At 38.7% G+C, this 13,245-nt stretch overlaps 1 long non-coding RNA gene across 1 annotated transcript in view; it reads right to left on the minus strand.

The window, feature by feature from the left end:
• Positions 1-4,986: 4,986 nt before the first annotated feature.
• Positions 4,987-13,245, minus strand: part of LOC126501872 (uncharacterized) — a 35,048-nt gene continuing 26,789 nt past the window's right edge. Inside the window, exons 5-6 of the long non-coding RNA XR_007591813.1 lie at positions 9,737-9,871; positions 4,987-8,932 (exon numbers count right to left, since the gene is read on the minus strand). This is a non-coding gene — a long non-coding RNA (uncharacterized lncRNA). The remainder of the gene's footprint in view (positions 8,933-9,736; positions 9,872-13,245) is intronic.

The raw sequence follows: 13,245 nt of genomic DNA on the forward strand, positions 1-13,245 counted from the left end.
GTCCTATCCTGGAATGTACCGATGTCGTTGAGGCTGGTCTTTGACAATAGGTGTGCTGCAGAAGGCAGGACCTAGAGGCGAAGCTGCAGAGATGCTGTGGAGCCCAGAAGACCCAAAATGAATTCCAAATGTCTGACACGGAGCTCCATAGAGTGCTGGACTGTGGTTTTGCTTTAATTTGAATTTAACTGTGCCATGGTTCTTCCATCTTTTAACTGCGCCATGGTTCTTCCATCATGGAATAAAAAAGTATTACCTTTTTTTTTTTTAAAAAAAATAGGAACCCACAGTTAAAATGCATTAGATATTTTAGAGAGGCTTTGAACTTTGAAAAAGACTTTGGATGTTTTAAAGAGACTGAACTGTTGAAGTGTTTGAATTTTTAAAGACTCCAGGACTTTTACAAGTTGGAATATTTTATATTGAGATATTTATATTAATATGAGATATAGAGGATAAAAAATGAAGGAAGGGTTATGGCCTAATAGTAATGTGTTGGTGTATCAAGTTGAAAAGGGATCAATTGTTCTGGTTGGTTTTTGTCAACTTGATACAAATTTAGGCATATCAAGAAAAAGGCAATCTCAATTAAGAAATGTCTCCATCAGATTTTCTGTAAGTCCTTAGAGCATTTTCTTAACTAATGATTATGTCAGAGTCCACTGTAGGTTGTACCCATTATGGGCAGGAAGTCCTGAGTTGTATGAGCAAGCATTCTAAGCAAGGCCTTGTGGGAAGCCCGTCAGCAGCATTCTTCCATAGCTCTGCTTCAGTTTCTGCAGCAGATTTCTGTCTTGAGTTTCTGTCCTGACTTCTCTGTGAAGGAGTGTGACCCGAGAGTTGTAAGAACTCCCCCACTTTTCTACCCAACTGGCTTTTGGTTATAGTATTCCATCATAGCAATAGAAACCAAGACACTTACACTAGGCATCAGGATTAATTTCATTTGGCCCCTTACAGTTCTGCTAGGTCAAGATTATAGACACAGCTTAGCAGGGCTCTCTACTCATGACCACGGGATTCTGTAATTAAGGGATTGCCTGAGTGCCTGAGTTCCCTTTCCATCTTGAAGTCCTTCTGAGGAAGAATCTACTCCCAAACTAAATCAAGTTCTTGGCATAATCATTCCCTAGACATTGGACTAAAGGCTGTGACTTCCTCATTTTGGTCGGATGGGCTCACCTTAACTACTAAAGATCTACATGATAGTCCATATGAGCCTTCCAAAACCAAATTCCTACTTTATCAAGCCAACAGTAGAAATGTAGTAGAAAAGTCTCTAGAAATTCATTAACCCTGGGAAATAAATGAGAAACTATTTTTACTAGTACCAGATGTATGATAACATAATCCTTCCGCTCAAGAACTCTTGTGGATGATTTCATGTAAAAAGTTAAGCACCCCTTATAATAAATAAAAATGGTCTGGAATTAGAAGGATACGATTACACAACTTCATGAATATAATATAGTAAATATGGAAAAATTGAATGGTATAAGTTAAAAGAATGGATTTTCTGCTATGTAAATTATTTCAACAATAAAAAAATCAATAAGTACCCAGGAAAATAAAAATTTCAGATGTATATTATCATAAGTAATATATTTTTCATGAATCTGTTCTTAAAAAGCTAGAAAAGAGTGTGCCTTGGGGAAAAAAGTATCTGCCAAAAGGAGACCACAAAGTCTGTGAAACTATGAAGACAGAAAACATGCCCCAGGATGAGAGCTGTACAGCAAACTGCGCTACAAGAGTGAAGTTTCCAGAGCTTCCAAAAGTCCTCAAATGAGCCATCTGGATGCCCAGTGACAGGGGCGTTCCCTTAAGCAGGAGCTCATTTGTGTTTCTCATTTCCAGGTCTCCCAGGGCTTAGGGAACCCTGTTGTAAAGGATTTTTTTTTTTTTTTTTAGAAACCTGCTTGGAAAAGGAAACGCAGGAACTTTACTTTCTTCATTGACCTTGATCACTTAAAGATTTAAAAAAAAACTTTATTCATATATTAATGTGATAAATTATTTTTTAATGCTTCTTCTTTTAACTTTATAAAATGAAGCATATGTAGTTTTTAAAGAGATCAAGGAAGATTCTGCCCATGATTTTCAGTAAAAAACAAACAAACAAACAAAACCAGTTGCTTAAATGTTATCAGTAGAAACAGTCACATAACAAGGTGGGATGAAGGAGTCAGTAAGTGAGCTTCAAGTGCACATTATAGAAGAAAACAAAAAGATAACACATACAGGGGATGAATGAAATCTAACATTTGAAACAAGTATCTTAAGTCTGTGAAAGAAATCCAAATACCATTATATAACAAGTTGGCTTTGCAAAAAATTTAGTATATCTACCAACACTAAACCATGTGTTGAAAATGACCAAAAGGTAACATTTATGCTATGATATGACAGTTTGGGTTGGAAATAAGTAATACTGTATTATTTTGTCTTAATAAGAATATGTCTGCTCTACTTAAGTTTATTAGAAATGTGCATATGGTATTTTGATAAACAAAAAATAACTAAGGTTTATGTCAGATAAAATTCAATTATCCCTTATGTAAGGAAAACAATTCATCATGAAATAACCATTCCTTGTACTGTCATTGTGTCTACTGGAATGTGTGTATTCTGCATATACTTCCTTATACTTTGGTGATACTGATCAAGTGTTTAATGTAAGTTTTTGTGCAACCAAGAGAAGAGGTAAGCATTATCTATGATTCTACTACAGACCTGCACAGTGAGGTATAATATAGATGTAAAATACAGGTATATATGTGAATGTGTGATATGGATGCTAAATATGAATCCAATGTACAGCAGTTACTAGTCCTTACTTTCAGTCTGGACCTTTGACAAATGTGTTAGATAGCAGGAAAGTTCAAGTGACATCTTACCACATATGATGCACATTTATTCTTGTGCAGTACTCAGGTCATTCAGAAAACATGTGTGCAGTTGTACAAATGTGTACTGTTAAACAGAACGTAGGTAAGGCTCTGAAAAAATCCACCTGCTGCTAACAAAAACATGGCTGCCGCTTATGAGTAATTTTGAGCAGAGGGTGACACAGGGGAAACTCAAGTTTCAGGAAGACTGAGAGTGAGAAACAGGGAGGGTGTGGAAAATCTGGAGGAGACAGCACATATTACGATCTACAGCAGGAGCCTAGACATACATCACCACGGGGCGGGGTGGGGGAGCTGTGGCAGATGATTGTGTGGAACAGTGTTGGGGGTTAACTGGTAGAAATGTCTTCTGGTGTGGAAGGACTGGTTGTTCTGCTGAAACAGGCACATGTGTTGTAAAAGCTACACTCGAAGACTACTTCTTTCTGAGGCCAGAAAATCTTACGCATCTGCAATTTCCTCCGAAGTGGAACTCTGTGGAATTGGCAGAATTGTCCACGCGGGAGTTGCTCTGATGAGACCAGCCAAAATCTGGTTCTTTGATGAATGCTTTTTCAGGGGTAGAGGGTGGGAGGAGCAAATGAAGGGATCAGCATTGAGCTCCCACTCCCAACTATGACCCAGAGGCTTCTCATTAGATACCTGGAAATGTAGCTCCCCCAATAAATCACCCCTTAAGTCTTCAGGGCGGAACAAACATCTTCTCACTACTGTGGCGAAAGATACTTGCTCCCTGCCCAGCTCCAAGGCATGGCGGATCACAGACTCCCGTCATCAGTACACTAGGCTGACATATTTCTGGGAGGCCAAATTGTCTTTTCTACTGCCCTTCATCATCCTGCACAGAGTTCCTTGTGGCTCTCAGCCTGACTGCTTTTGAACAACAGCAGGCGAGTTCTCTGGAAGATTTTGTAACTATACACTGCAGCTATGGAGATTGCTCTTTGGGGGAGATCCAGCTTGCTGAATCACTCATTTCCTGTTCTAGGTCTCAGAAACTTCTATTTGATGTTTCCTTTTCCAAAAGGCTATAATTTTGTAAGAAGCAACATTTTACATAACACAGTTATGGGCCAAGTAATTAACACCAAATAATTCTGATGATGTCTGAGGATTATAAATATTTCCATTGGAAAAGTTCGGGTGTTGAGAATCATTCTGTGACAATCCCCACATGTCACCAGGATGCTGGATGGTGCAGGCAGGATCTTCATTTGTTTACACTATGAAGTAGAAGAAATTGCTCAGCTTGTCAGTAATAAGTCAGGAGAAGCTACTATTTGTAAAAATGTCAAAAGAATTTGCAAATACAACCCAGGACTCAGCCGTGTGAGTGGTTCCAAATCTTCGGTGTGAGCTCATTTCTCTTTGGTGCTGAAGGGAAAATGACTCTCTTTTCTACTCATTTAGCTGACTCCCTGCATTTCCTGGGAATCTTGGGAACTTTCAGTTTCTCATTCCCTCTCTTGACATTGTCCCTGTGTGCAGATCAGCCCCTTGAGTTCCCACCTCTTGTATCTGCTGCCTCTCTCAATTGCATCAAACCAAGGAGCTCCTCAGAAGTTTGTGAAGGTATCGTTCACAAAAGGTGACGCTTAGAAAGATCAGACGTAAGGGATACATGACTGAGAGCTGCCTAGAACTACACTCCTGGAAGTATTCCTTTCCCTCGGGAAATGATCCCGGGTTGACCTATGACTCCTCTCTTCTTCCCTATCATCGGATCAATTTTCTACTCATACAGAGACCCTCTGTGTCTGTTTCCCTCTTTGGTTATCTTGCCAAATTTAAAATTTCCTTGTTTCGTTGGGAGGTTATTTTAATTTTGCTTGTTTTCTGTCCTGTTCTTCCTCACTCTATAAAATGCTTCGGTTTATTTACCACTAAAAATCCAGTCGCTATTTGCTGCTGAGATTCAGCTTTGTTTCCCAAGCACTACTTACTACATTAGATTTTAAATAATTAGACAAAAAAACTGTCAGGTGGTTACACATTCCACATACTTGTTTTCATGAGAATTCAAAAACAGATCACAGACAAAGTCAGTGTAAAAGCACGGCAGTATCACATTTATTCTAAAATTTGCATTCCAAGTTTACACCAAAATCTGCCTCTTTGCTGAAGTCTTCACATGTGGACATCATATGTTTTCTAGGCAAAAAAAAAGAGAAGAGTTTTCACTAAGAACTCAGTGATCCCTCTTCTTCATGAAAGACAGGAAATGGTGACAGGATAACCCATTCTATGGGTATGAGGAAGGCACATACAGTGTAAGACCATTTTAAAAATACGTGCAACTAGCCGGGCAGTGGTAGCGCACACCTTTAATCCCAGCACTTGGGAGGCAGAGGCAGGCGGATCTCTGTGAGTTCGAGGCCAGCCTGGTCTACAAGAGCTCGTTCCAGGATGGGCTCCAAAGCTACAGAGAAATCCTTTCTCAAAAAAGAAAAAAAATACATGCGATTATATACACTATGACAAAAGGTGACTCGAAACACTGCATCAGTGCCGATCTGTGGTAGAGTTTTACCCATTTGCAATGAAGTGAGAAAAGCAACGAAGGGTTGTTTTTTAAAATTCAACAGTGTGAAGCTCCCCAGCCCTGTGGTGGGCACGGCTGTGAGCTCAAGAGAAGCTCTTCATTCCACATCTTCACTATCGGAATCTCCTGCTGTAAGTTAAATGCTAATAGTCTTAGAAAGTTGTTTTTAAATGTTGTACTGAAGCACACTAAGTCATCAGTTAAAAGAATTATTCACTAGTTCTGGGAACAAGTTGTCCAGAAACACATCTAAGAGATTAAGAAGAGAAACAAAATAAGAAAGCAAAACATAAGCCTTTCAATTGCTTTCAACTTGTAGACAAATCACAGAAAGTTTTTCAAAACTCAGGAACCAGAGAGCGGATGAAGAGGATGATAGAAGAGATTTGTCTCTCCTTCAAAGAGGAGTGAGAGAGATGCCCAGCACCATTCCCGGGCCTGGACTCAACCCTCTGAGTCTGTGTGCACTACTGAGATTTCCATATTCTCCCGAGGAAACTCCAGAAGACATTGTAAAGCATTAAATACACAGAGAAAAGATGTATAATAGAAACACGAGGTTCCAACCATTTATTTGAATAAATAAGACAGCTGTGCTAACTGCAGAATCAGAGAGAGCCAGGAAGATTATCTGAGCTCATTCTGATCTAGCTGAGAACTCTCTCACAGACTTCACTCCAAAAATCAGGGCATGTTGATATGTGTTTTCATGGCAAATTGGCTCCTAAGAAATTCTCTTTCTCTGAATTTATCTGACCTTTCTGAGGACAAACGTTTTATTGCATGCAAGTCTAAAATTCATATGAGATTGAAAACTGTGGAAATGCTTTCTTGTGTTCTGGTTTTTTATTTCTCAAGATAAGCCAAGGTAACATAAACTTTAAGTCTGGAAGAATCTAGGGAGTTTTCTCAGAAATGGACAGCTGTCACACTTAGTTGCTTGCTACAGCAGCATACAGAGATTACTAAAGGGGGAATATTTACCTTCAGGATTCCTTCCAGCAAAGGACACTGTTTCTCTCACTTAGCAAGCTCTTACCTTCCAGGACATAGATTTATCAAACTAAGAATATGTTTGATTCTTCTTTCTTTTACAATGAAGACGACACAAATGTTTATGTTCTTAAATTTCCCTGCTTTGGACTCTGTGTTACGGCTGTAGAAAACAATAGCGATAGTGCCGCCTCCAAATTCTGTCTCTGTGTCGATTGCTGATTGAGAACTCTTAGTTCTCCCATTCATACCATTATTCTGCACCACATTTTCATCCCTGCCAATGAGCAAATTAAACTTGATGTTCACAACTCATGAATGTAAATCATCATTAGTTAAGTCAAATGTACTGCTTTATGCAAATTTGACTGGAAAGAGAAGACAGCACTCAAAGGGAAGATGGCATTTAAAAAGGATGTCCCATGTTGTTGTCTAGAGGACATACCTCACTCGGTGTGTTTTTTTTCTAGATCCATCCATTTGCCTGCAAATTTCAAGATGTAGTTTTTTTTACTGATGTGTAGTAGTCCACTGTGTAAATGTACCACACTTTCTTTATCCATTCTTCAGTTGAGGGGCATCTGGGTTGTTTCCAGGTTCTGGCTATTACGAATAGTAACTGCTATGAACATAGTTGAGCACATGTCCTTGTGGTATGATTGAGCGTCTTTTAGGTATTGCTGAGTCTTGAGGTAGATTGCTTCCAAATTTTCTGAGAAATTGCCATACTGATTTCCAAAGTGCTGTACAAGCTTGCACTCCCACCAGCAATGGAGAGGTGTTCCACTTACCCCATATCGTCTCCAGAATATGCTGTCATTGGTGCTTTTGATCTTGGCATTCTGACAGGAGTAAGATGGAATTTCAGAGTTGTTTTGATTTGCATTTCTCTGATGACTAAGGATGTTGAGCATTTCCTTAAGTGTCTTTCAGCCATTTGAGATTTGTCTGTTGAGAGTTCTCTGTTTAGATCTGTACCCTATTTTTGTTGAATTATTTGTTCTTTTGATGTTAATTTTTTTGAGTTCTTTGTATATTTTGAAAATCAGTCCTCTGTCTGATGTGAAGTTGATGAAGATCTTTTCCCATTCTTTAGGCTGTGTTTTGTCTTGTTGATCTTCTCCTTTGCTTTACACAAGTTTCTCAGTTTTAGGAGGTTTCATTTATTAGTTTTTGTTCTCAGTGTCTATGCTACTAGCATTATATTTAGAAAGTGGTCTCCTCTGTCAATGCATTCAAGTGTATTTCCCACTTTCTCAAAAAAGAGGACCCTAAGAGAGACATATATGGATCTATATAGGAAGGATAAAAAGAAAAGATCTCCTGAGTAAATTGGGAGCATGGGGGGTCACAAGAGAGGGTAGAAGGGGAGAAGGGAGCAGAGAAAAATATATAGCTCAATACAAACAATAAAAATTATGTCCCACTGTCTTGCTGTGGAATAATCCCATGTACATTGTGAAGACTCATCACCGTGACTGGTTTAATGAACAAGGTACCTGATTGATAGCTAAAGAGAATAAGGTTAGGTAGGAAAGTCAAACTGAGAATGTGGGGAAGGAGAAAGGCAGATTCAGAGGAGTTGCCAGCCAGCCAGAGAATGAGTCAGATATATAATAATAGGATAGGAAAAACAAACAAATAAAAGATCCAAAGAAAAAGCACAAAAAAAAACACATATAGGCACAGAGACACACATTTAAAAACACAGAAACCAATAAGAATATTAAATTGGAAACCATAATATATAAGCAAAAACCTGTAAGAGTTAAAAAAAAAAAAAAACTCAGACAGAGCATAATGAGACAAAATCCCTCCAAAAATAGTATTGAGCTCATTTTGTATTGACTATCTAGTGCCGGCCATGGGGTGGGTTTTTAAGTATGATTTGTATACCCAGTGGGATTCTGTTGGAGAAAACTAATTTTTCTTTTCTGAGTTATTGTCAGTTGGAGATAGCTTCTGGGTTAGGGATATGGACTTGTGTCCACACCCTCTTTCAGTGCTGGGGTCCCGTTTAGCCTGGATCTGTTCAGGCTTTGCGTATGCTGCCAAGGTCTGTGGATTCTTGTACGCACCAACCCTGTTGTATCTAGTGGGCCTTGTTTTCTTGGTGCCTTCCATAATCACTGACGCCTACACTCTTCCTGCCTCCTTTTCCAGAGTTCCTTGATTCCTGAGGTCAGGGATTCAGATGGAGACATCACATTTAGGACGGAGTACTCCAAAATCTCTCGCTGTCTGCGTGTTGTCTGGCTGTGCAGCTCTGCATTTGTTTCCATCCATAGCGGGAGGAAGGTTCTCCGACAATGTCTTGCTCAGTCCCTAGTCTATGAGCATAGCAGAATATTTGAAAGTCATTTAATTGCTACATTCTTTTAGCAGGACAGTAGTATTTGGTTTTCCCCCAAGTTCGTGTTCTATCTAGTCTCAGGTTCTTGGTCGCCCGAGCAGTGTCAATGCATAGGTTCCATCTCCTAGACCAGGCCTGAAATCCAATCAGATAGTGCTTAGTTATACACACATTTTTGCCACTCTTGTTCCAGCTTATCATCCAAGTTTTGCCAATTATTATTCAACCAAAGATAAGTGTGAAGAACATACAATACAACTCAAAATCTAAACCTTAAGACAAGAAACAATCTAAATAAAAGTGAGCTAAGGGCTAAGGAATGTTACAGAAAATTCTCCAAACCTACCTAAAAACTTCCTTCTATTTGACTAGTTTTTATAACACTGGACCCAACAACATACTGCAGTACTGACCTTACAGATAGGATATGACAACTGGTGTGATAGTGGCATGACTGTGACAGGGTAACAAACAGCTTTTGATTGAATTAGAACCCCTGACAACATGATACACTTCTGACACATGGCTTGGAAGAATTGAGCGGGAACTGATCTGGAATCCTCCTCCCTGAGGAATAGCTGCTAGGGTACCATAAGGTGCTATGTAAACTTCCCAGGAAAAAAAGCCATCTACTATTCTGCCTAGCTGTCCTGTCTATGAATGCTATGGCCAGGATGACAAGATATCCCCAGAAGTGAAGAGTTACACTTACATACAAAGAGTAGCCAAGAGCTGTCTTACCGGACTTAATACCTGCTCAAAGGAGCGAATTCATGTCTGATACTATAAACCTAGACAACGACCTGTGGCTGGTAAAGCCACAAAACCTAGAGAGTAACCTACAACTGTCACTCTCCTAAACTAAATCAGTGGCATTTTTATCTGTTATCTGTATCATAAACATTTCATTGTATACACACAGAGAAGAGTAGCCCCTACCTCTCATCAGAGAAACTTCTTTTTGCAGAGAAGACTTTTACAGAAAGTCACAGCTTATCAAAATGCAGAATAAAATTGACATAAGGTGCCCTGCCTCAGCTGATATATCTCCAATAGAACTCCCACACCTAAGTCCTAGGGAATATCATGAAAGATGGGTCAGAAAGATGTAAAAGTCAAAGGACAAAAAAAGTCTCCTGTAAAACTGTATTATCTCTATAGGATAAGGAAGCTACAGCTGCAAGGTCTCAGTAGTTGCCTAAACAAGACCTGGACAATAACAACACCAAATAAAATGCCAAAGTCTACTGTAGAAGTCCCACAAAGACACACCCCTAGATGAAGAGCTATAGACAAGAAATGACTGCCGAGGCAAAGACAATCAGTCTTCCCTAAGATGAAGCCCCTGACAGGTTATTTTTATACCAAGTGGTCTGCTCTTAAAAACAGGTACATAGAAACAAAACTACGTGGGCTCAGATTGTTGCATTTATTTATTTCTATGCATGTATATATGTAATAATAATAATAAAAATAATTAAAGAAAATAATACTTAAAGAAAACAATAGATATAATACGTGAAAATAGAAGGAAGGTTTGGAGGTAGAAATAAGAAAATAGTGGAAGGGGTCAGGATATTATAATACGGGATTGAAGATATTCAAAGTGGTGTGTGTGTATGTGTCTGTGTGTGTATGTGTGTGTGTATGTATGTGTGTGTGTGTTGTGCTAAGAGATTTAAAAAGGAATCTGAAAGCAAAGGAATCCTAGTCTCTGAGTTAGGACTATTTTAGTGAAATATAACAGTTGAGAACAAGAAATGATTCAGGAGGAATAATTTCTCCCTGGGAAAGTCAGAGTCCTTATACTCACCCCCTGCAAGAGAGCCTGCACCTTCTAACTCCAAGAAAACATTAGGAATTAGAATAGGCCCCAGAATTCGCACCAGTCAACTCTGGCTTTGAGAATCTTGTGTATTTTTTTTTTACACATACAAGTTGATCAATTGCCTGTCTGCACAAATCTCAGAGAAATGTTCGGTTTTTATTATATATGTAGCACTGTCCACTTACTTTGATCTCAGAGTTGGATTAAACACAGTTCTTAGCAGTACTGATTAAATTTATCTGCATACACTCCATAAAGTCATGTCATTGGACGATCTGGGGTCTTTCTCCGTGCCTATGTGCTGCACATGGCAAGCAGCATGATTTATATCCTGGTTAGCAGACTGCCATGAGTAGGCACTCTGATACTACGCAAATTATTTAGATATATTCAGAATCTCACCTTGTCTTGCCAATGGACATTAAGCTTTCTCCAAGAGCTCCATATACATGTCAAGATATTCTTTTCCTTAGAGAGATGCCAAAGCCAGATTGGTCCTATTCCCCCAAGGTTAAAGAAACCAGGAAGATGTCCTTTGCCTTTCTCCACTTCCTACTCTCAGAAAATAATTCATCTGCATCCACACAGTGACAGCTCTAGACACAAACAAAGCTCTTCCAAGACAAGCCAATAAGCATTCCCATAATTGCGCATGATTGGATCAGTCTACTCAACATACTTATAGGTATTTAGGTTTAAACAATAGTCTGGCCCAAAGCAAGACAAAGGAAGACACGTTTTCTCAATATTATGTTTTCTAAATCTTATTTTATGGTGTTATAGTTTGTAAAATGTCAATGTTGTTCAGAAGGTTAAAAAAAATCGGTATCTGAAATTTTCAGGGAAAGGTACAAATCAGCTCCTCCAATGAGCTGTGTTTGATTTTCTTTCTTAACATGGAGAATTTGCCTAGGAAAGGTGCTTTGCTTCATTATATGTTTTCTTTTTTGTTTGTCATGGATACAACAACCAGCCCTTATACTAACACTGATGTCAACATATACCCGGTGATATAGCAAGGGGTATAAAGGAGGCCAGAGTGGATAATGCATGGAAAGTATTCTGATGCATATGTTAGTTTTTTTATCTTTTCTTGTTTGTCTTTATTTTGGCTCAATTCCTTATGTTTTCATTTAGAAGACTGTTTTGAGATGAGTAATGATTCCACCGTATAAAAGTTTCTCTTAAGTTGTATCACCCAATCTACTATTTAACAGATTGAATCTAAGACCTCACACATAGTAGGCAAGAGGACTACCCCTGAGCAACAGATAAAGGTCTCAAAGATATATATGGTTTTTTCAAGTCAGGGTTTCTCTATGTAACAGTCCTGACTGTCCTGGAACTCGTTTTGAAGACCAGGCTGCCTCAAACTCATAGAGATCCACCTGCTTCCAGTGGTGGGATTAAATTAAATTAAAGTGCTGGGATTAAAGACATGTGCCACCACCACCTGAATTGAAAATATATTTGAGGAAGGTTTTCACTGAATTGACCAGTTCACATATAATCCAGAGTGCTCTTAAATTTGCAACTCTTCTGCCTCAGACTACCAAGAATATGGATTACAGACCTGTTACCCCAGGTCTAGGCATAATTTAAAACTACAACAAAAGTTATTTACATTTTATTGAGAAAGAATAGATATAGGCACTAATTCTTCAACAGATCCATTAGGCAGAATCAACTGGAAACATAATCAAACGACTCATTAGTTCACCATAAACAATAAACAAATGGAAACAAAACAGAAATATCACTTACAAAACAGCACAAAACAGAAATTCTTAAGTATAAATCATCCAAAACAGGTGCAAAATACATTTTAAAAGTACACTAAAAGAAGCTTAAACCTCTAGATTAGATTTTGTATTAAGATGTCAATTTTTCAGAAAATTGCTTAACTATAATCAAAAGTAAAATGTATAACTTGTATAAAAATTAATTATCATATGGGAAAATTGGGGAGGTGTCTTTGAAAGTGACAGACCCACTCTACTCCCTAAGATGGCCTTTGAAATCAGGATTTAAAATGCCAGATGCTCACAATCAAACAGAACTTCCTCTGAGTCAGCAACCTTTGGGGTCTTGTCTAATGAGTTTACAGAATGAAATTCATGAACAATAAATGTTGAATTTTAGAGAGAAACTTATTGTAGGTTCATGTGTGGAAGCCTAAGGGAAAAAGAGAGCAGAGCAGGTCCCAGGAAAGAGGGCACCATCAAGATGCTAATCTGGGAGTCTTCTAAAGGATGGGGCAGAAACTGGTGGGAGGCTTTGGGAGGAAAGTGAGTGGTTCAGTACAGCTGGTCCAAACACAAGGTGTCCAGGTAGTTCCTCTTAGTTTCAGTCACTTCCTCATGTATACCTTAATAGGCAGGAGAATGAGATAACAAGGAACCAGAAACCAATGCTCTCTTCTGGTCTTCCTGGCCTTCATGGCCTCCAACAATGGCAGTGTTAAAAGGCTCCTTAAGGTCCCTGTTTACCTGACCAGTTTCTACTGTTTTCACCAATATTAAGCTTTAGAAAAAGTACAAAAATCTGGACTAGACAAAATTTAGAAAGGAAGGTCTAAAGTTGAAGAACTAACTCTATCTGAAGACAAGGCTTTACTGTA

This window comes from Alexandromys fortis, unplaced genomic scaffold (genome assembly GCF_014885135.2).
Source record: "Alexandromys fortis isolate MF-2015 unplaced genomic scaffold, M_Fortis_MF-2015_v1.1 scaffold_5, whole genome shotgun sequence".
Classification (NCBI taxonomy): Eukaryota; Metazoa; Chordata; class Mammalia; order Rodentia; family Cricetidae; genus Alexandromys; species Alexandromys fortis.